This window comes from Nyctereutes procyonoides, unplaced genomic scaffold (genome assembly GCF_905146905.1).
Source record: "Nyctereutes procyonoides isolate TBG_1078 unplaced genomic scaffold, NYPRO_anot_genome, whole genome shotgun sequence".
Lineage (NCBI taxonomy): Eukaryota > Metazoa > Chordata > Mammalia > Carnivora > Canidae > Nyctereutes > Nyctereutes procyonoides.
The window spans coordinates 60,867,872-60,890,725 of NW_026575133.1; the positions used below are offsets into that span (position 1 = coordinate 60,867,872).

The 22,854-nt window shown below is 37.6% G+C and overlaps 1 long non-coding RNA gene across 1 annotated transcript in view; it reads right to left on the reverse strand.

Annotated features, from left to right (window-relative positions):
* The window catches only part of LOC129493770 (uncharacterized), a 118,219-nt gene that overhangs the window by 24,878 nt on the left and 70,487 nt on the right, over positions 1 to 22,854 (reverse strand). The gene's annotated exons all lie outside the window — the stretch shown is intronic.

A 22,854-nucleotide genomic window follows, 5' to 3' on the forward strand; every position in this document is an offset into this window, starting at 1 on the left:
ACCGCTGCGCCACCCAGGGATTTTGATCGTGGCATGCAGATTTGTACTTCTCCACCCCCCAATCCCAGATTGTTGTAATAAAGACGGTAAAGTTAGAAAGTGGGGAATGATTTGCTGGCAAGAAAAGCCAAAAGAAAACAGGCTTCCAAGTAAAACAAAGCATGCAATGGCTATGAAGCAACATAAAAAAAAAAAGAAAGAAAGAAAAAAAAAAAAGAAAAAAACACTGGCTACAGAACCATTTTCTGGAGAAGACAAAAACCAACTACTGTGGCCAGACAAATTAAGGCACTGAAGGATCAGCCAAAGCAGCCTTCATTAAGCACTAGAATAGTTCCTGCCAAGCAAAAGATATGTGGGGCTCAACTCAGTTTGACATATTGCAGGTTTGGGTGTAGAATTATAATTTGTGATTTTAAAAAAATGCCAAATGTGGGCAACCCCGGTGGCTCAGCGGTTTAGCGCCACCTTCAGTCCAGGGCATCATCCTGGAGACCAGGGATCAAATCCCACGTCAGGCTCCCCACATGGAGCCTGCTTCTCCCTCTGCCTGTGTCTCTGCCTCTCTCTCTCTCTCTCTCTCTCTCTCTCTCTCTCTCTCTCTGTCTCTCTCTCTGTGTGTGTGTGTGTGTGTGTCTCATGAATAAATAAATAAAATCTTTTTTTAAAAATGCCAAATGTGCAGATTTGTGATGTAGATGATACATAGGGAAGTGAGGGAAACACAAATGAATACATGAGAATACTTGTTAGAATTCAAGAATTTAAAGGATGAATCAAGGCAGGTAGTCCTCCATTAACTTCACAAGTTTTACTCTTCTCCAAGTTGGATCAGCATAAGAAATTCCAGTTAGCTGCTGTGATTAATGACTAAGGTGTCTGTCTGTGACTTGGTTTCGTTATTTGTTTGTTTGAGGACTGTGGTGGAATTGCAAACCACTACCCCCAAAAATATATATTTCAGGTAGCCTTAAATAATTAAGAGTCTCTGGTGATTACAAATGTTTTATTCTCAACAGCAGCTATACTTTTTTCCTTAGCTAAATTATCATAGAGATTTTATTATTTGGACTAGATTGTGCTATAATTTAAACAAACTGGAATATCTACATTCGAGAGGACTCAGTAGGCCTGGCTTATCCTTTCCATTTAAAACTCCCTGGCTACACTTCAGGCTCTCAAGCTACCTTTGAAGAGAGATTTATGTGTTTTAAGTACAATTCAAGCACACTGACACCTTGAGAGGAGATTGTAAACAATCAGAGACTAGATAGGGGTAATTCAAGTATTTCACTCTGACAACAGCCAAAAAATTCTCATGTGTCTCCTAAAAGACTCGACATTAGTAATAAACATTATTAGGTGCACAGCCCCAAGCCCATTTCAAAGGCTATCAATGTGCGTGCTCTGTTTAAAGAGTTTGTATGTTTCATTAAGTCTGTCTTAGCCTGTCATTAAAACATTCTGAAATCATACCAATGGCATGGTCCAAATTCTGTTTTTTTATTTGAGAAGTAAATTCTAAAATACCCAGGTTAGCTGGCAATGCAACTTCTTAAAATAGATAGGTGTTAAAACTCATCTATAATCTTGTAAAGATATTTTCCTTTCACTTAATTAGAAATAATGCTTTTATCAGATTACTTTCACCAAAACTGATGGAAATACTTTGGCACTAAATAAAGAGAACATAAAACCTGTCTTCAACATATTTAAATATCTCTTTCAGAGGACTTCTGACAGAAGTTAAGATCTTTGGTTTACTCTACAACTTTTTGGTTACTCCCTTTTCATTTTCTTTTATTTTTTTAAGATTTATGTATTCATTTTAGAGAGAGTGAGAGAGCACTTGAGTGGAGAGAGAGGCAGAGGGAGAGAATCTTCAAGCAGACTTCCTGCTGAGCACCCAGCCAACCTGAGATCGTGACCCTGAGATCATGACCTGAGCTGAAATCAAGAGTCGGAGGCTTAACCAGCTGAGCCACTCAGGAGACCTAAAGTTACTCCCTTTGCAATTTCATTGAGAAATTCCACAAAGGAGGGGGCTTCTGTTTTCTTTTTTCTTTTCTCCTTGTGTTCTATATAGAAACCAAAAGCTAAAAGTCAGGCCTCCATAGTCCAAATGAAATGAAGTATCATGGCAATTATCTGGGTTATTCAGGGGAAACGGACATGTTAGAGGTGATTTGAGAAAAGTTGCTTTCCTTTTTGCTTAAATTACATATGGGGTTGCCTCAATTACTTTACCATTTACTCATATTAGTTTCTTCTGAGTCACTGTACAATTATCCTAAGGCCAGGAATATCCTGTCTTGAAAAGCATACTTAATGTCATTTCACAAACATGCCGTTTACAGACCTAAAATAATTTTTAGCCAATTAAACACTTTGAGCCAACACATATATACAGACATATATATTAGCCATAGAAGTTGGAGCTTTTTTATATGGATCATCGCCCCCATCCTTACCTATGATGAATTTTACAGTAATTTTCACATTACTTCCCCAAATGTATTCTATTAATTAATTAAAGAAAAGGACCTTCACTCCATCTAAATTCCTAACTCTCCCTACATCAACAATTTCCAGATTAAAGCTAAGAGTTCAGAGAATTGAGATTTCTGGCCTAGGAAATCTTTTGGAATTACATCTTTTCGCATTGTCAGATTAAAACACACATAACGAAAAGAAAATAATTGATTCAACATATTTATTCAGTCTTTTACTATTTAGCATTTAATACAATGCCAAGAACTCAGAATTACTTAATTCAGCTCTGCTAACTACCAGTTATTGCCATATTTCACATTCTCCTTGTGGTATATTGTATGACTGCAATATAATACAGTACAATGACAGCTGTCATTATTAAGCAGCAGGGGACATCACCATCACACTATCAAGTTGAAAGAAGAAAAGAGAACCCTTTGCATATGAGTCACAAAATTCTTTCACTTATAAAAGTTCCTTGGTTCTAAGCCACAAATGTCCAATAATAGTAAATAGGAGAACAGATTTTAAAAAAACAGGTATTATCAGAGAAACAAGTGTCTAAGAATGTTATCTCCCTTTCAGATCTCCATACATTTTTTAAATTCTAAATATAAGAATAATACATGAATATTACAGAAATTTTAAAAAATGTAAAAGATATTTGGAGAACTTGAGAAACACCTCAATCTACTACCCAGAGAAAATTATTGAAATGTTTTGGTAAAAGTCTTTTCAGATCTTTTTCTGTGTCCTCTATGTTTATATACGCATGTGCGTGCAAAAATAGTTACTATCACAATGTTTGCAGTATTCAGTAATCTGCTTTTTTCTCATGGGATACAATGAACATGTATCCATATTATAAATCTTCAAAACATATAAGTCTTCAAAAACATGTGGAAAAATCACATCATATACATATACCATAAATTTAACCAATCCTCACCACTGTATACTTATTTTTCTAATTTCTCACCTTTACAAATACTGTTCCAATAAATATTTTAGTACCTAACTCAGAATCCTTTCTTTTCTTTTTCTAGACAGAGAGAGCAGTACACACACAACTGCAAATAGGGGGTGGGGATTGGTGCAGGACACCAAGAGTGAGGGAAAGCAGGTAACCCAACACATTCCAGGGGTGAGGCTCCATCTCACGACCCTGAAATCACAATCTGACCTGAAAGCAATAGTTGGATGCTTAGCCAACTGAGCCACCCAGGCGCCCCAGAATGTTTTCTTAATATAAATTCCTAGAAGTAGATTTCCTGTCAACAAGAATTTAAATATTTTATGGCTATTTATAAATTGTGAAATTTTAGTCTAGAAAAATTCTTCCAATTTACATTCCCATCATTAAGGCATGTGAATACACATATACTCATTTTTTTAAAGATTTTATTTATTTATTCATGAGAAACAGAGAGAGAGAGAGAGAGAGAGAGAGAGAGAGAGAGAGAGGCAGAGACACGGCAGAGGGAGAAGCAGGCTCCATGCAGGGAGCCCGACATGGGACTCAATCCCTGGTCTCCAGGATCAGGCCCTGGGCCAAAGGCGGTGCTAAACCGCTGAGCCACCCAGGCTGCCCCACATATATTCATCTTTTTAAAAATATTGCCACCCCAAAATATTAAAATTGACATTTCATTTAGTTGGTGTTTACTTGATTAATACTAAATGCCAGCATATATCCTAATATACTTCCCTTTGACTGGCCTGTATAAATCCTTTGCCATGTTTCCACTGGGGTAAAAAACATGTATTTTTTTAAAGTGAATTGCTTTTTTAAAAAATTAAAGTATAAAAAAATTTTAAAAAATTGAAGTATAATTGATATACATTATATTAGTTTCAGGTATCAACATAATGGCTCAATATTTGTATATATTGTAAAATGATCATCACAACAAATCTAGTTAACATCTATCACCATACATAGTTATAGAAGTTTTTTTTCTTGTGATGAGGAGAACTTCTCCTTTAGCAACTTTCAAATATGAAGTGCAGGATCATTAACTACAGTCACCAAGCTGTACATTATATTCCATGACATCTATATTATGACTAGAAGTCTGTACCTTTTTATTTCATTCACCCATTTCACCTACCACCTGCCTCTGGCAATCACCAATTTGTTCTTTGTATCTATGAGCTAGTTTTTTGTTTTGTTTTGTTTTGTTTTAGATTCCACATGGGAGATCATATGACATTATGGCATTTATGTTTCTCCATCTGACTTACTTCATTTAGTATAATGCCCTCAAGGTCTATCCATGTTGTTGCAAATGACAAAATTTCATTCTTTTTTATGGCTGAATAATATTTCATTCTGTACATAAATACCACATTCCTTTCTCCATTCTTCCCCCCAAATTCTGTGACTTTCTATGGGGATGGATGTTAACTAGACATACTATGGTGATTACTTTGCAAAAGATACAAACATTTAGGTTGTTTCCACATCTTAGCTATTATAAATAATGCTGCAGTGACCATATCTTTTCAAGTTAGTGTTTTCATTTTCTTCAGATAAATACCCAGAAGTGAAACTGCAGGATCAGATGGTAGTTCTATTTTTTAATTTTTTTCAGAAACTTCCATACCATGGAAGTATAGCCACCACAGTGGCTGTACCAATTTATATTCTCACCAACAGTGCACAAGCATTCTGTTTTCTCTACATTCTTACCAACACTTGTCATATCTTATCTTTTTGATAGTGGACATTTTGACAGATATGAGATGATATTTCATTGTGGTTTTGACTTGCATGTCTCTGAAGATTGGTGATATTGAGCATCTTTTCATGTGTCTGTCAGCCATCTATATGCCTTCTTTGGGAAAATGTCTATTGATCCTCTGCCCATTTTTTAAATTGGATTGTTTCAGTTTTTTTATTAATTTGGATTTCTTTTAAATTGCTCTTTAATTCAAAAGTCTCCTAAACTTTGAGACCAAATACCATTCATGGTCTTATCTGTTTAATAAGCAAATAGTCAATCCCAGCTTTATTACTTGCATCTATACCTTAGTCTTGGAATATTAAAATAAATAGTATTTTTTAATGATCATCAAACTAGTTATCTTGATGATATGACTTGCAACTTTATAGGCTACTGCTGCATTCTTTCTATTGCTAAGATAGCTGAATGTCGTATCATGCTAGGTCAGTGGGCCATTTATATTTTGTTTTTAAGTGAGGTTATCATTTGATAGATTTGTAAAGTGATCTCTGTTGAGAACTTCTGAGATATTTTTTAAGATTTATTTTTTTGAAAGAGCCAGCAAGTGAGCATGAGAGGAGGGAGAAGCAGAGGGGGAGAGACTCACAGATAGTCTAGTAGCTGAGCACAGAGCTGATGCGAGGCTCAATCTCAAGACCCTGAGATCATGACCTGAGCTGAAAGCAAGAGTCAGATGCTCAACCAACTTGGCCACCCAGACACCTGGACTTCTGAGAATTTTAATTCATTACAATGAACTTAATCTTATTAAACTGCACCTATTTCCTCTGAATTACATAGACATATAAAAAAAAAAAAACAGGATAAAGCAGCAGGCACCAAGGTGTTCACCTGTGTCTCCTCTCCACACATTGATCTCTCCACCTCCAAATGTTAGTGCTCCACAGGACTCAGTCACAAAGCCTCTTCTATTTTCCTTCCACTGTCTCAAGAAGCCATCTAAGCCGGCAGCTTTAAGTATAATCTATACACTAATGATGCCCCAATTTTTATTCTCCAACCTCAGCCTTTCCTCAAAATGCCAGACACAGACATCCAACTTCCCATTTGATATCTTCCCTTGGATACCTAACAGGCAAACTTAACTGCAATTTCCCTCCTGATTCCTCCATCTCACTCCTCTTTATGTTCTTGCCCTCCCAAAAAAGGGTTCCGTACATTTGATCAAGCCAAAGACTAGGGTAGGGTGGGGGGTCATCTTGGTATATCTCTTTCCCTTACACTCCCATCCCATTCATCAACAAGCCCCTTTGGCTCTAACAGAAAGATGGCACAAATCTGACCATGTCTTTCTTTCTACTTGCATAGCTGTCCTTGCTGGAGCCACCATCAGCTACCTGGGGCAGCTCCTTGCTGATCTCCCTGTTTCCACACTTGCCCTCTTCAAATTTTACTCTTCACATAGTAGCAGAGTCAACTCTTTATAAATAAATTAAATCATATCACTGACCTCTCTCTTCAACCTTCCAAAGGTTTCCCAACACACTCAGGATGAAATGCAAACTGCTTGACCTGCTTACCATGAGGCCCCAAATAACTTGTTTCCTTTCAGATCTGATCCCCTACCACCCCCACTTGTCTCTCCAGTCACATTTGCCTTCTAGCTGCTCCTTGAGAGCATCGGGCTCATCCTCGTTCTCAGAGTGTTTGTATATTCTCTGCTCTCTGGCTTACAACATTCTTCTCCTAGAATTTGGCATGGTTTCCTCCTCCATTTCATTTAAGTCTCTGCCCTGATGCCACCTTCTGAGAGAGAACCCCCTGACACCTGAAACAGGACTCCTATATCACTGTCTTCTCCTTTATTCTGATTTATTCATTTTTGAAGCGTTGTGTGTGTGTGTGTATGTGTGTGTGTGTATAATATGTAGAATCTATAAAGGCAAGATTTCTTTATTTTGTTCACCCATATTTCCAGCTCGTGGAACAATAGTATAAACTCAATAGAAATATGTTGTCCCCTCCTTTCCCATTAACTTTGCAATCAATACTAGAATTATGCTGATCTACATTAAGAGGGTTATGTTATTTTCTCTTACATTCTGTGTGTCTCTTAACATTCTTCCAAAAGATTTAATCACAGCATTTGACTATATATGTGCTGATCATTAGTATAAAAGGGAGTCACGAATGATCATGTGGTCCAGTTCACTGGCTTCCGCTGAGAAAGATGTTATTAAACTCCTTTCACAAAGTAATCACTACAGTGCCAAAAGCTTGTGGCTAATTTTCAACTGCATTTGACCTCATGGGTTGCAATTATTTGTGATAAAAAGAAGAGCTAGGAAATCTAGTTGTAGTTATTTTTACCTAGTGTGTGATATCATTCTCTTCTGCTTTAAAACAATAACAAGATATTGGAAAGATGCTATTCCTTGCCATGTTTTTCCAGACTATGAAGGGAGAAAAACACTAATTCTTTTGCTTCATTAGCTCTAGTTAACTCAAAGGGATAATATACAAGTTTATCAGTTTGTTTTACTCTTTTCTTTTTTAAAAAAAGATTTTATTTATTTATATTTATTTATAAGAGACACAGAGAGAGAGGCAAAGACATAGGCAGAGGGAGAAGCAGGCTCCCTGCAGGGAGCCCCATCTCGATCCCAAGACTCAGGGATCGCGACCTGAGCCAAAGGCAGACATTCAACCACTGAGCCACCCAGGTGCCCCTGTTTTACTCTTTTAACTTTTTTTCCCTTTTCATGACTAATATCTACCTAAAACTCCTACTGGAGCCCTGAACTGTGAAGGTTTTTTAAAGCCAGCTCAATTTCATTTAGGCAAGATTTGACTGGTAAAGGCACCACTCTACCCTTTACGATCCATAGAAGAATCTACTAACAGCACACCAAGGGAGAGTCTGGAACAGAGCACAGTGAGGAAAATCATTGATCTTGCCAATCTTATTCATTCTTTACATGAAGAAACTAAGGTCTAGAGACACAAAGTACTTTATCAACGACATCACTGGCCTCTCCATATACCCACCCTTTGCTTACCTCTCATTGCTATCTGTTGTTTATCTTGCTGCTTCTCTTGTAAAAAGATTGGCATTTTTTCCTCTCAAGGCAAAACACCAAAAATCCCGGGAGTTTTGGAAAGAGAAGAAACACAAATCCTAGTCATCCTCAGCTACTTAAATGAAAGCAGGGTTGGCAGGAAAACGTATAAATGAAAAATGCCAAAACCCTAACTTCAAATTTAGGTTTAGATTCCAAGAACTTCTCAACTTGACTCTTAAAAGAATTGCTTGTAATCCTATCATTCCATCTGCCAGGCTTATGATGGCAATGGTATGAGCAATAAAATAGTCATAGGGTATGCGAGGGAAAAGAGAATTCATATGAAAATCCAACAGCCTGGTTCTAGATAATTGGGAGTTGACTGTAAACACCTCCACCGCCATACAGCAACTTTGGCCCTTGGATAAAAACATTTTCATGGCAAATCGTTTCACTTTAGGAAAATTGTATCTACTTTCAACAACTGGAGGGTTGTTTCCCCCACATGATTTTCAGGCTAGTAAAAAATGTGAATAATGATTATGTGCAGCACAGAAAGTACAATTTCTGTTTGGCACAGGATTAGGTACTCGTGGCATTGAATGCCTACTTTATCAAGTTTGTCTTCATTATTCTGTGAAGAAACTCCTACTCCATCTCCTGCTCCTGAGAATGAAACTCCATACTCCATTACTTCCTTTCCTTCATCATAATAAAACTGCTGTTAAAGGGCAGTCACATATTTAAACTAAATTAAACCTTTTTAAAATATTGAATAGTGAGCACTTGATATTCCCCAAAGCTGTGTTTCCAAAATCTTCACTAATGTTCAAATTGTGGGGTATTATTTGATGGTGAAAGTAAATTTAGAACTGGCTTGTAAATGTGTTTTGTTGGGCCTTCAGAGGGCTGACATTAAAAAAAAGGGGGGGGGATCTCACGTAAAAGTCTGGATTTGTGACGCTCTTGAAAATTGAAAGACCTGACAAAACAGCCCCATATTCCTACCTGGCATGAGTCGGCTGGAGCCCTGGAAGGCGTTTGCCCTTGGATGGACACAAGCCCATCAGTTCACCACCCTCTCCCCCTGCTCTTTCCACTCATTTGCAATTGCTTCCCTGGACCAGTTAGGCTTTTGAGTTTGTGACCCTGGCATAAGAATATGTCAGTATTCATACACACACACACACAAAAAAAAATGTGAGTATTCACTTAAAATGCACTACAGCCATGAGTGGCAAACAAAGACAGTTTGAATCGTTGACATTGACCTTGGCAGAGATTCATTCACCATCTGCTCATTGCTGTCCATACACACAGTGGCTGTATAACATGAAATTCAAATTTGTTCCAACAAATTAAGAATTATTTTACCTGGGTTGCTGTCATATTTCCAAACCACGAATCTTGCATCTTTGAGTGGCAATAACCTTTTGCATGCTATGAAAATCCTTAAAGGCAAGGAGATACTTTAAAAGATTGATTTTTAGAAATGTATCGAGGAAAAGTGGAAAATTCTATTTAATCCTATTAGAAACCCCATGCTTGGGAAGCCTGGGTGGCTCTGCAGTAGAGCATCTGCCTTTGGCCCAGGGCGTGATCCTGGAGTCCCCGGCTCAAATTCCACATCAAGTCCTACATGAAGCTCCCTGCATGGAGCCTGCTTCTCCCCCTGCCTGTGTTTCTGCCTCTCTCTCTGTGTCTCTCATGAATAAATAAATAAACAAATTATTAAAAAAAAGAAGAAGAAGAAAAGAAAAAAAACCCATGCTTAAAAACAGTGGTTTTCAACCTGTCCCACCAGCAACATTAACATCACCTAGACACTTCTTAGAAATGCAAATTCTGGAGCTGCACTCCCAGATCAACTGGATCAGAAAGTAAGCACAGAGTTCACGTCTGTATTTCAACAAGCCGTTCTGGTAATTCTGATGGACACCAAAGTTTGAAAAACCTTGGTCTGGAACTTTTGTGCTAGCTTGCCCTGAATAGAGATACTCATCTTCTCAGCCCTCAGGGACAGGTTCAAAGCCCCCAAGCCACAGTCTCTAGCATCTGACCACCTAATGGGAGTTTGATGCCTTTTGTGTTCCCAGCTTGTCCCCAGAGGCAGCAGGATGTACATCATTGAACACTCCTTATTCCTCCCCTCAACTACCATCTGCTTGTCTATTTCCCCACTGGCTACCCTCTGAACAAGAGCTATGGAGCTACTGAAGGAGTTCATATCTCATGTTCCCAGGTAGCAGGATACAGGGCCCAGAGCTCAGGAGCCAGTCAGAGGGTGGAGACTAGAGAAGTCAGGCAAGGACCACACAGCAGGGGTTCCTGGCAGGCTCAACAGGGAGTGGTAGTCCTAACTCTGAGTCTTCACCCAAGCTGAATTCTTTGCCCCTTGGTGGCTGATGGTCCATTTCGTGTTGTCCGTGTTAGCTGAAAGATGACTACTACAACAGTGCACATATATTCCCAAAGCTTCAGTAGTTTAAAATATCTTTTTTTAATTTTTTATTTAAATTCAATTTGCCAACATATAGTATAATATCCAATGTTCATCCCATCATGCACCCTCCTTAATCCCCATCATTCAGTCACCCCATCTCCCACACCTCCTCCCCTTCTGCACACCTTTGTTTGTTTACCAGAGTTAGGAGTCTCTCATGGTTTGTCTTCCTCTCTAATTTTTGCCACTCAGTTCCCCCCCGCCTTTCCCTTATAATCCCTTTCACTAATTTCTTATATTCCATGTATGAGTGAAACCATATGATTGTCTTTCTTCGACTGACTTATTTCACTCAGTATAATACCCTCCAATTCCACCCATTTTTGAAGCAAATGGTGGATATTCGTCCTTTCTGATGGCTGAGTCATAGTCCATTGTATATATAGACCACATCTTCTTGGTATGGAAATGTTCCATTGGATTTGGAATCCATGTACATTAGTCTAAGAAATTTTCAATGAAAGAAAAGGAAAAAAAAACAAAGAAAAGGAAAATTTAGTAGGTATTTTATCTTTTTTCTTAGTTACTTTAAAATAAATTTTAAACTCTTAGGAAATTTTGATTGTGTGGTAAGTCATTTAAAAAATTATCTTGAGGGATGCCTGGGTGGCTTAGTGGTTGGGGGTCTGCTTTTGGCTCACGTCATGATCCCAGGATCCTGGGATTAAGTCTCGCATCAAGCTCCCCTTGGGAAGCCTGCTTCTCCTCTGCCCATGTCTCTGCCTCTCTCCCTGTGTCTCTCATAAACAAGTAAATACAATATTTAAAATTAATTAATTAATTAATTAATTATCTTGAATTAAGTTTCTCATTAATGAGAAAAAATTTAAAAACTGAAGAGATCATCATTTACAGGTTTTGATCAAACACTTCATGTAGTCATTTCAAGCATTAAAGCTGATAAAAGCAAGCTCAGTTTCTCATTAAAATTGTTTGAAAATATTTTACTTATAAAAGTCTTGTAGGGATCCCTGGGTGGCGCAGCGGTTTGGCGCCTGCCTTTGGCCCAGGGCGCGATCCTGGAGACCCGGGATCGAATCCCACGTCGGGCTCCCGGTGCATGGAGCCTGCTTCTCCTTCTGCCTGTGTCTCTGCCTCTCTCTCTCTCTCTGTGACTATCATAAATAAATAAAAGTTAAAAAAATAAAATAAAAAATAAAAGTCTTGTAAATTCAGTATTTACCCCTTTGATTCATTGTATTTTACTTAATTGTAATTATGCAAAGAAAATGAAACAATTTTTTAACCGAGATCCATATAGACACATCCAAACTCCATGTGGCATATCCCAAAATGCCATGCAAATTATCTTTGTGATATTTGATGCCCTGACATAAAATTAGCACATTATTTGGAATTGCAAGTCAATTCTAAAATGTATCAATTAATTAAGCCTTAATAGGTAAGACTCTGATGAGGAACCAGTGTTCCGAATAGAGCCACGTGCTTTCAACCTTAAACTGTGCTCCGTAAACTCTAAGAATTGATTAAATTTCCACAAAGCAAGACAGTCTGCGAAGCTGTTTTTCCTACTCAGTTCATTTGGAAAAGTATACAGAAAATACCTCCAGACGGCTGTCCTAACACTTCATAGTTTCAAAGGACTGAGGTTCTGGATTAAAAATATGGACCCATTACTCAGAAAACTGCGCATTGACACTGTAATGAAATCACATTCCAAGGGCTTTGTGGATCCCCCCCCCCCACCCAGACAGGCCACACTCCATCCACTTAACCTCAGAGTTTTCTGACATATAAACAGAGGTGACTATCACACCAAGCATTTGTCTCCCCCACCCAATGTTTCTGAACAAACTTTGCAGTATCTCACCCATGAAACTTAGAAAGGCTTTCACATACACAATTTGTTTTGATTCTGACAACAATCCTGAGAGGTATACAGAAGGTATTACTAGTCTACAGTTTGGGGTTTTTTTTAGAGAGAGAAAGAGAGTGTGTGGGCACATGCAAGTGGGGGCCGGAGGTGGTAGAGGGGTCGGGAAGGGGCAGAGGGAGAGGGAGAGAAAGAAAATCTTAAGCAGGCTCCACACCCAGTGCTCAATCTCATGATCCTGAGATCATGATGACCTGCACTGAAATCAAGTGTCCAATGCTTAACCGGCTGAGCCACCCAGGTGCCCCCTTAACCTACATTCTTTACAGAAGGAGAACTCAAAGCCTCAGTTATGACAGCCCTGATTTCTCACAAAACCCACAGGCTAATACAAAAATGCACTTTTTTGCCTCTGCAAATACTCTGCGCCTTATATGTTTATTATGCAGTATTTTTAATTAGGCCATAATTCTTTTATAAATAATTTTATTTGCACATCTTAATTATCCTAGAAGAGAAGCTTCTGACACACCGGGTGTTTAGTGTTTATACTTATCCGTGCTGTAGAAACTTAATTTGAACTATAACTTGACAGAGTAATAAATACAGCAAGAGAAGAAAATAATAAACTCTAATCCATTGAATGTGGTTGAAAATGCAACATCAGTCTCAAACATTAACTGCCCTAACTGTGGGTATACAATCACCACAACCACATCTGAAAGTATGTTTGATTGTCTTAAAAATAGATAATTTACTTTATGATGTTATACTCTTTTCTCCACTGTGATGTAATAGTGCTATTCAGATAAATTTTAAAACAAGCTCTCTTTTCTCCATCATCTGCAACATAAAACAGTTTCAGAAAAGTACATATATACTAGTAATGGTTAACAATGATTTCTTACATAATCAGCTGTTTTTAAATAACCAGTCAACATTCTAAAAAATAAAACATGTGTAATAAAAGAACCCATATAAGAAAATTTACATATATTAATGAGTGTAATTTTATGAGGCTGTGTCTTCAGGATGTCACAAATAAATTCAAGGACTTCAAGAAGCAATTTTTCTTCTCTAATATCTTCTCGGTAAAAGTCTTTTCCACATTTCTCTATCCCTTTCTGTTACAGGTGTAACCTTCCATACTCTGGAAACATTTTCAGGATACAGTGACCTATATTTGCCATCACTCCAAAGGACTTATATTTATTCTTCCAAAGGGACATTTATATTTTAAGAAAGAATTCTGTAAAATAAAAACTCTTCAACATTCAAAGGAATGAATGTTTAATACTGGAATTTCAGACTCTGTCAGGCAGTGATAAAGATCTTTGGAGGCCAGCAGATCCTCATATCAGACCATGTACATGACTCATCTTGACAAAGTCAACCCTAGATCCAAAATGACTTGGAATACATTCGAAGACCCATACAGCACAAATGACTTGAAAAAAAGGAAAACATAGGCTTTCACAAAGCCCTCCCCCCACCCATTACTTTCCTCCCTGTAAGCTCTGAATTCTTAACCTCCTGCAAGTAAATGTCATCTTCAGGCGTCTCTCTTAACCCCTCCTCTTTAAGCAACCATTCACAAGATGTTGTTCCCAAAGTGACTCTACATAAACCCACTGGATGTTTCAATGTCTAATTTCCAAATTGGCTGTTTGTTTTATGACTTTGAATAAGTTTCTTAGTAGTTCTGTGCCTCAGTTTCCAAATTGGTAATACAACAATAATAATAGTACTGACCACCAAGAAGACTTGGTGCAAGGATGGAGTTCATGCCTATTAATGCCCAGCTCGTGAAAGCCCTCGGCAGAAATTCTCTGTGTTTGTTGTTGTTATTTTCAGTTGCCTCGTGTGTCTGCTGCTGTAGTCTTGCCAGCATAACTTCCCGGCAAGCTCTCTCAGAGAGAGCATTGAGGTCAGCATGGGTGAGATCCCACTGCTCTCTCTCCTTGCCACAGTCCACAGCAGCCATCCTTTTTCTGCCACTGTCTCCAACATCATTGTGTTCAGGGACACCCCCACTGTGGACACCCCCAGAACTGCCATCATGGCTCTCATCTCTGGAACTCTTCCTTTTCTGCCGTTGGTAGCAAGGGGAAACAGCTCACCCAGGGTCTGCATCCAGCACCAGGATATAAAGGCCCGGCCTCATGGGGTGATGCTGGTGGAGACCAGGCAGCTCCAGAGCTCCCACAAGATCCTCTGAGGCCTTTTATCTGAACTGCATCAAAGCCTAGCTTTCTTCCCCTCTCTCCTATGGGTGCTGCTCTTAAGGGCACACGTGAATAAACACACTACATGCGACTCTGTTTTAGAGTCAGCTTCCCCGGTAATCCAACCTGCAAGATCTCCAAATTGCAGTTTAATTACTGATTACATATCCATTTTGAGACATTTAATTTAAGGAAAAATATAACCTATAAAATTTCCTTTCTGATTCCTCCCATTGTACTGTTAGTTCTCCCCCTTTTTTTTCATTTTATTGAGGTATCATTGACATATAACATTGTATTAGTTTAAGGTGTACACCATAATGATTTGATATATTTATTTGTTGCAAAATGATCACCATAATAAGTCTAGTTAACATCCATGACCTCATATAGTAGTAATTATTTTCTTACGATGAAAACTTTTAGGATTTACTCTTTTAGCAACTTGCAAATAAACAATTACAATATCATTAACTTTAGTCCACACTGCACATTACATCCCTATGACTTACTCATCATAGAACAGGAAGGTTCTGCCCTTTTTTTTTTTCAGTAGGCTCCACTCCCACCAGGAGCCCAACGCAGGGCTTGAACTCACAACCCTGAAAGCCAGACCTGAGTTGAAATCAAGAGTCAGACACTTAACCAGCTGAGCCACCCAAGTGCCCCAGGAAGTTTCTACCTTTGACCACCTCCCCCCACTTTCTCTTCTCTCAACCCCAGCCCCACCTCTGGCAACCACCACATGCTCTCTGCCAGCAGCCCTCCCTGCAAGCGAGGGATTCAGTCCTTTTAGCCTGAAAGGGCATCTGGCACATCACAGTTGTCTGCCACAGAGCTATCTGGGCAGAGAAAGGAACAAGTCCTAAAGTATATACAAGAAAGCTGTGAATGGTGGAGCCTATGGAAAGACAGACTGGGAACATTTAGGGCAAGAACACAAGCTTTTTCTTTTGTTTATGACTTTATGTATTGTTTAAGCTTAGAAAACGTTTGCTTTTATCACCATTAACCTTTTTTTTTAATGTCAACAGGGGTCTTTTGGGCAGTTGGATTATAGATCATTTTCGAGAAAAAAGAATTCATAGTAAAAATAACTAACTTCGAAGAAAATAATTAATAAATAAGTAATTTTAAAAAGGGGAGAAAAATAAAACCTGGATTCTGTTCTCTCTTTTACCGCTTTCCAGCTGGGGGAACCAAGGAAGCACAGGACTTCTGAGTGATCCCCTTCCCCTCCTCACAGTGGAACCCAGTGGGAGCTCTGTCACCAGGCAGGAGGGGGCTGAGGTCAGCCCAGAAGCGTGGAGAACAACACAAGTGGACTGTGGCAGACTTGGAGCTATTACCTTGCAGGCATCTTTTCAGTCTCCAAATGTGTGTCTATGTCTACATCCCCCACCTAGACTCAATGGCACAGATGTTCAGCAGGGGCAAAATCCTTCCAGCATCCAGTTATCAAATAAAAATCACTTTTAAATCTCTTCTGCCCTGAGAATGTCTAGATTTCAGGTTCGGCAAGGTTGCATATACAATAAGTCTGAATATGCAGTAGTGCTGTTAAATATAAAACCTATTCCATAATTTCCTTAGCAGATGTAGATTTTATGATGGTTTACATTAGTTACCATTTGCTCTGCCTAAATTATGCCGAGAAGAGACATGCAATCTGACATCATGTTCACCCCTTGCCCCCTCACCTTGGCCTCAAACTTTTGGTTCCTTGAATACACCACATTCTCTCTGGCTTCTGAGCCTTTGCAAGTTGCCATTCACTCTATCGAGAATCTTTTCAACCTTCAATGTATCCCCTCCCTTAGCTTGTCCTGATCATCTCTCAGGTGTCAGATGAAATGCCACCCATCACACTCACCTACACTCCACCTCTCCCCACCCCCAGCCCCCTTCCACCTCAGTAAAGCCTTTCGTGGGCTCCATTAAGTAGCTCAGATCACCCTACAGTCTGTCCCCATAGCACCTGGTACGTCCACTGTTGTTAACCCTCTTCACGTGCTATTATATTCCCCTGTTAATTGTCTGAAAACTCAGGCAGATCAAGACAGTGTCACTTTTATGCCTACTGTCTAATATTGAACACAGTAGGGACTCAAAAATGTTTTGGAATAAATGAATGAGTGAATGAACAAGAAGGCACTTTTGGATTAACACTTGCTTAAAATAAACCATGAGGGGCACCTGGATGGCTCAGCGGTTAAGCATCTGCCTTCGGCTCAGGTCATGATCCCGGGGTCCTGGGATCAAGTCCCGAATTGGGCTCCCCACAGGGAGCCTGCTTCTCCCTCTGCCGTGTCTCTGCCTCTCTTTGTGTCTCTCATGAATAAATAAATAAAATCTTTGAAAAAATAAATAAAATAAAATAAACCACTAAATAATACAGCAACAGAGGATAGATTATGTCTGCACAAATTCCATTGTACATATGTACGTACATACTACACATTTGAAATCTGTTACTGGAAAATTCAAAGCGTAATGTAGAAAAATGTTTTAATCATCTAATGGAATCACATGCTAGGCTGAAGAATAATGGATATTGAGAAATTGTACCATAGGGACACAAATCAGTTACGTTTTTCTCAGTAGAGGCTTTGGCTATATAACGCAATATAGAAATACAACATAGAGGGAAAGTTGCTCTCCAAAACAGAGTCACTTGAATTTACGAACAAGATTCTTCTCATGCTCAGGTCACTTCCACACATCCTTTTCGCTGCTGAGACCAGCATAGGTGACACAAGTCCCTGGAAAAAATGAAAGGACGGGACCAAAGCTTTATCAGAACCAAAGTATTGCTCAAGAAGGACCTTCAGCCAAGAACCTAAACTTTCTCCTGCTGCTTCACAGTATTAAAAGGCAAACTCTGAGGGCTGTTTTTCTATTATATATTGACTGAATCTGTGAAGAGCTATGAAATGCTAACCAGAAGTACAGCCCAAAATAAATTTAACAACAAGCACAGATCGACAAGGAAAGTCCTTTGTAATGTTTTCCAAGGCACTACACTTTTGAACATTACATACAGGAAAAATTATATGGAGGAAACGTCACTTTACAAGGCTTTAGATGAGGCCCTTTCTATTTTAACGAATGTCATATATAAGGAAATGTTCAATATAACACAGTTTCACTGAACTGTACTGTCAGAATAAACTGCAGTTACTTTGGATTTTCAGCTTTAATCTTGTGAGAAATGTATTTCTAAATATCTTTGGCAAGATGTTCAAGGTTTATTTCTTTCCCAATGTGGATCTTAACTCAAAAGGTCCAGCCAAGCTCATAATTGTGTTATTCCTCAGGTTAATTAAACGCAAACGAATTGACAAAATGTCAAATGAGTGGTAAGGACATTTCCATTCGATTGTTCTTAAGCACTAAAAAACAGGGTGTGCATGAATTCGCTCAGTTTTCAATTACCCACAGCATTTAAAAACCACCTGGATGGGTTCAAGAAGTAATGTGAGCTGGGAAAAATATGAATTAATGAAGAACACATTTTGGTGATAGGCCTATAAATAAATCGTTTCTATGCATCTAGTTGGCACCCACAGATTGAATAATGCTAATGTAAGTAGACACAGATTTCTAAAGTCTTTTTATGTAAAATGTGGTTAGTTCCTGCTTTCTTGGCTATGCTAATAAATGCCAGGGAGAGTGTAAGCTGTATTTTAACTTTTTGTTTACATCGTTGGACACATGCTGAGAAAGTTCCCATGGAATACTGCTTACCACATGTACGTAAAAGGTCCAAGCTCACAGAATTAATCACATTTTAAAAAATGATTTTGTTTCCCACACTCAAGATAATAGTCCTTTGTTATTTTTAACAACTTTGGCATATAAGATATGTAATAACTTCTTGAATATAATAGCATAGACATTGTTACAATAAATCATTAAATTTAATAGGTCTGGGTTGTGACAGCCTGCTGATTCTCCTAGATGCTAAGACATTTATCCCTCCTTGGAAGCACGTAGGAAAAATCCAAAAGCAAATTTCTTTGGCTTTTCGACAGAGCCAGCCAACTTAGGTGAGTTCACTCAAAACCAAAACATCTTTTTCAGTCAAGAAAGTAAAAAGCATCAAATTAGGAAGAAAATACTGAGCAGTTGGAGCATGCAGCAATATCCTCCCTTCCTAGGAACAGCGACGAAAGATCCATTTGAAATGTAGCAACAGCAGGGAAAAGGCTAAACGAAAGACACTAGCTCATCACCTCATCCGTTGTCAACATACTTCTACATTTCATCTCATCCAGGGGTCCTTAGATTAGCCCATAAAGAGGAGGCCGGCAGGATGGGCCCTCGCCACGAAAGCAGGGGACAAATGGAGGTTCACATACCACATGTCTAAATATTGAAGTTTTATAGCAAGCTAACGAGCTGTTAAATAAAACACTTAATATGTTCTATTCCCCCCTTTTTAACAAATATATCTTCCTAGTAAAATTGAGAAATATGTGTATAAAACTGAAAGTTGGCAAAATATCAAAGAAAACTGAATTTAATTTTTATTGTGCACATCTAGGTGTTCCATTGATGGGCCAACAATGTTTGGGTGAATAATAAAACACGGAAATAACATAATTCATTTTAAAATTCTAGATTTATCTCACAAAATTTCTGCAAAGTCACTAATTATTTGGTGTAATTAAAGTTTCCACATAGCTGGTTTCTATCAGCAGCCAAATCAGATAACCTTTCTTTAGTCCTTGTGGTTCTTAGATAGTTTTTTATTCATATTAATATGGAGAAACTTTGTTCTGCTGAGGCAGTGGGAACTGGAATCGTTTTTTGTTTGTTCGTTTTTTAAGGTTTTATTTATTTAGTCATGAGAGACACAGAGAGAAAGGCAGAGACATAAGCAGAGGAAGAAGCAGGCTCCCTGAAAAGAAGCCTGATGTGAGACTCAATCCCAGGACCCCTAGATCACCACCTGAGCCAAAGACAGACACTCAACCACTGAGCCACCCAGATGCCCCTGGAATTGTTAATAAAAATTTAAAGCAATCCTTAGATTCAAAATGGAATATGAAATTAACAAATCATGTTTGAACATTATAATAGGAACGCTGATGATAAATGATTAACACAAAACCATTACAAAATAATTTAATTCCAAGATATAAATCTCTATTGCTTTTATCGGATTTTCAAAGTATTTTAAAGGAGTATTTAGAGCCATACAATATTTCTTAGGTTCTTTTTCTTTCAAAATTGTCTGTACTGGAATATTATAAAGAGAACTGAAAACAGCCGTGTGCTGCTCTATTTATTCCAATCTTTCTCCAATTGAAATGATAGCTTGCTTTCTAATGACTAGAAAATATTCTTCATAGAAATTAGTTTTGGAAATATTTGTACATGAATATTTTTCTGCATAGTTAGGAAATATTTTTATCTCTAGTTGCAATTTCCTTCTATTTTAATAAAATGTCACATTTGTTGCATATTTAACATGCAGCTTCTTGCAATTTCTCCAAAGCTTTCTCCAGAGTTTGGGGCTTTTTTAAGTTTATAAGTCTTTTAAAAATTGAAGTATCCAAGCACATCACTTATGTATTTTTGGTGGTCATTATCTTTTCCTAACATGATTAATAATAACAAGCAACACGGACACTCGAAGTTAAATTCATTTTCTACTAAATATCACAATTTGATTTTTATTTGAGGAGCTTCTCAACATAACTTTTGAAATCCAGTTAAACTGAGTAATATTTACTTTTTTATGTGTTTTCTTCTCTCATTTCCTTATCCAATAAATGAGCGATCTAATTTGGATTCTCCGTCCAAAAGGGGAATTGCATTTTTTATTATTTTCATTGTTTTTATTCATATTACATATTTAGCCATTCATTAACAAACTTGGAGATCATTTCTACCAAATCTCCAAATTTTTCATGATTATATAAATACTAAGGAGAGGTTGATAAAAGGGTACAAACTTAGTTATAAGACGAATAAGGCCTGATGATCTGATATAGAACATGGTGACTATAATTAATAACATTGTATTATGTCATCGAAATTTGTTAAGAGAGTAGAACTTGTTTGTTCTCACCAAAAAAATATATGTGTGTGTATAACATATATATATAAATGTGTAAATTGATGGATGTGTTAATTAACTAGATGAGAGGAATTCCTTAGCAATGTATACATTTATCAAATCATTGCAATGTACCCTTTAAATATCTTACAATTTTATCAATTATACCTCAATAAAGTGAACAAAAACATTGTTGCATAAGCATCATTGTACTTTGTTTAAAAATTGGACACATGATATCATCTTTAATATTCTTTTAAGAACATTATAACAATATGTATTCTGTTCTACATTTACTTCTTTGTTGAAAAATATCAGGGGATCCCTGGGTGGTGCAGTGGTTTGGCGCCTGTCTTTGGCCCAGGGCACGATCCTGGAGACCTGGAATCGAATCCCACGTCGGGCTTACGGTGCATGGAGCCTGCTTCTCCCTCTGCCTATGTCTCTGTCTCTCTCTCTCTCTCTCTCTATCATAAATACATAAAAATTTAAAAAATATATCAATTGTCACTTACTTAGTCCTTTTGTCCATTTATTTAGTATTTGTTGATTTTATGTGCTTATGGCATTTCACATTCTTTTTATAGTTTAGTTATTCCTTAATGATACATGCTCATAATGCATAATATTCCATGCATGATTCATTTAACTATTTTCCATTTGGTTGGCATTTATCTTGCTTACATTGTATTTTTTTGCCACTTTATCATTTCATTTTCTTTTAATCAAGGATATGTTTCCAATAGCAAATATCATTATTGCCCCAAACCATTTATGAACATTGGTTGAGAAATATATAATGGTAGTAACAGGATACTTTGTCTTTGAACTTAGAATATGTTTCTTTCCCAATTTGAAAGATTTGGGGTTTAAAATGAAATATGTGAAGCACAGAGGAATTTTAGATCCGTGAAACTATGCTGTATGATACCTAATGATGGGTACGTCATTATACCTGTGTCTGAACTTATGGAATGTACAACACTGACAGTGAACCCAGATGTAAACTATGGACTCTGAATGATAATGAGGTGTCAGTGCAGGTTCATCAATCGTAACAAAGAGCAGCATTCTGGTAGGGGAAGTTGATAATGGGAGAGGCTGTGCGTGCATATGAACAGGAAGGAGATGGGAAATCTCTGCATTTTCCACTCAATTTTGCTGTGAACCTAAAGCTGCTCTAACAAACAAAGTCTATGAAAATATGAAATATAAATTTTCTGCCACGTTTATCCAATGGAAAACTGTAATCATTGATTTGAATCAGATTGTGCTTTGCTAGAAACATTCTCATTTGTGTCAGGATATGACAGCCATTTTCCAGAATCACCATCCAATAAACAGAGTAAAGTTCCAAAGTTTTCAACTTTTTATCCAATTTGCAGATTTTATGAATGCATTTTTCTTCAACTTCTAACAAGTATGCCAGAATTATATTTGCTGTCTCTGAAATATGAATTTGATATGAGCAATTTTGTCTTTCATTTTCATTGTTTTGATCAGTGACTACGGCTTCATTTAATGAGAATCTGTCATTGCAGGAGCTCTAACCAACCAATTTCAGTGTGGATTTCATGTGAATAATGTCCCTTGCTCATTTTCCTTCAGTCTTGAATTAAATAATTTGTAATGTCTTGCTTACAAATTTTGTGTGAGCAGTGCTGTACAGAAGTCCCCTCACTTTCCTAGCTTCTGGTTATTTAAATTTGGAACATTAATTTGAAAAGTTTCTCTCTCTTATTGCTTTTAGTTTTTAATCCTACTTTAATTTCTTTTATCATGATTCAAATTGTACACATTTTCAATGATCTAAAGCAGGAGCTAGCAAACTTTATTGGTAAAGGGCCAGATAGTAATTACTTTTGGCTTTCAGGTCATACAGTATTTGTAGCATTTACTCAACTCTGATGTTGCACCATGATAATAACCATAGACGATACATAAAAATAGGGGCATGAATGTGTCCCAATAAAGCCTTATATA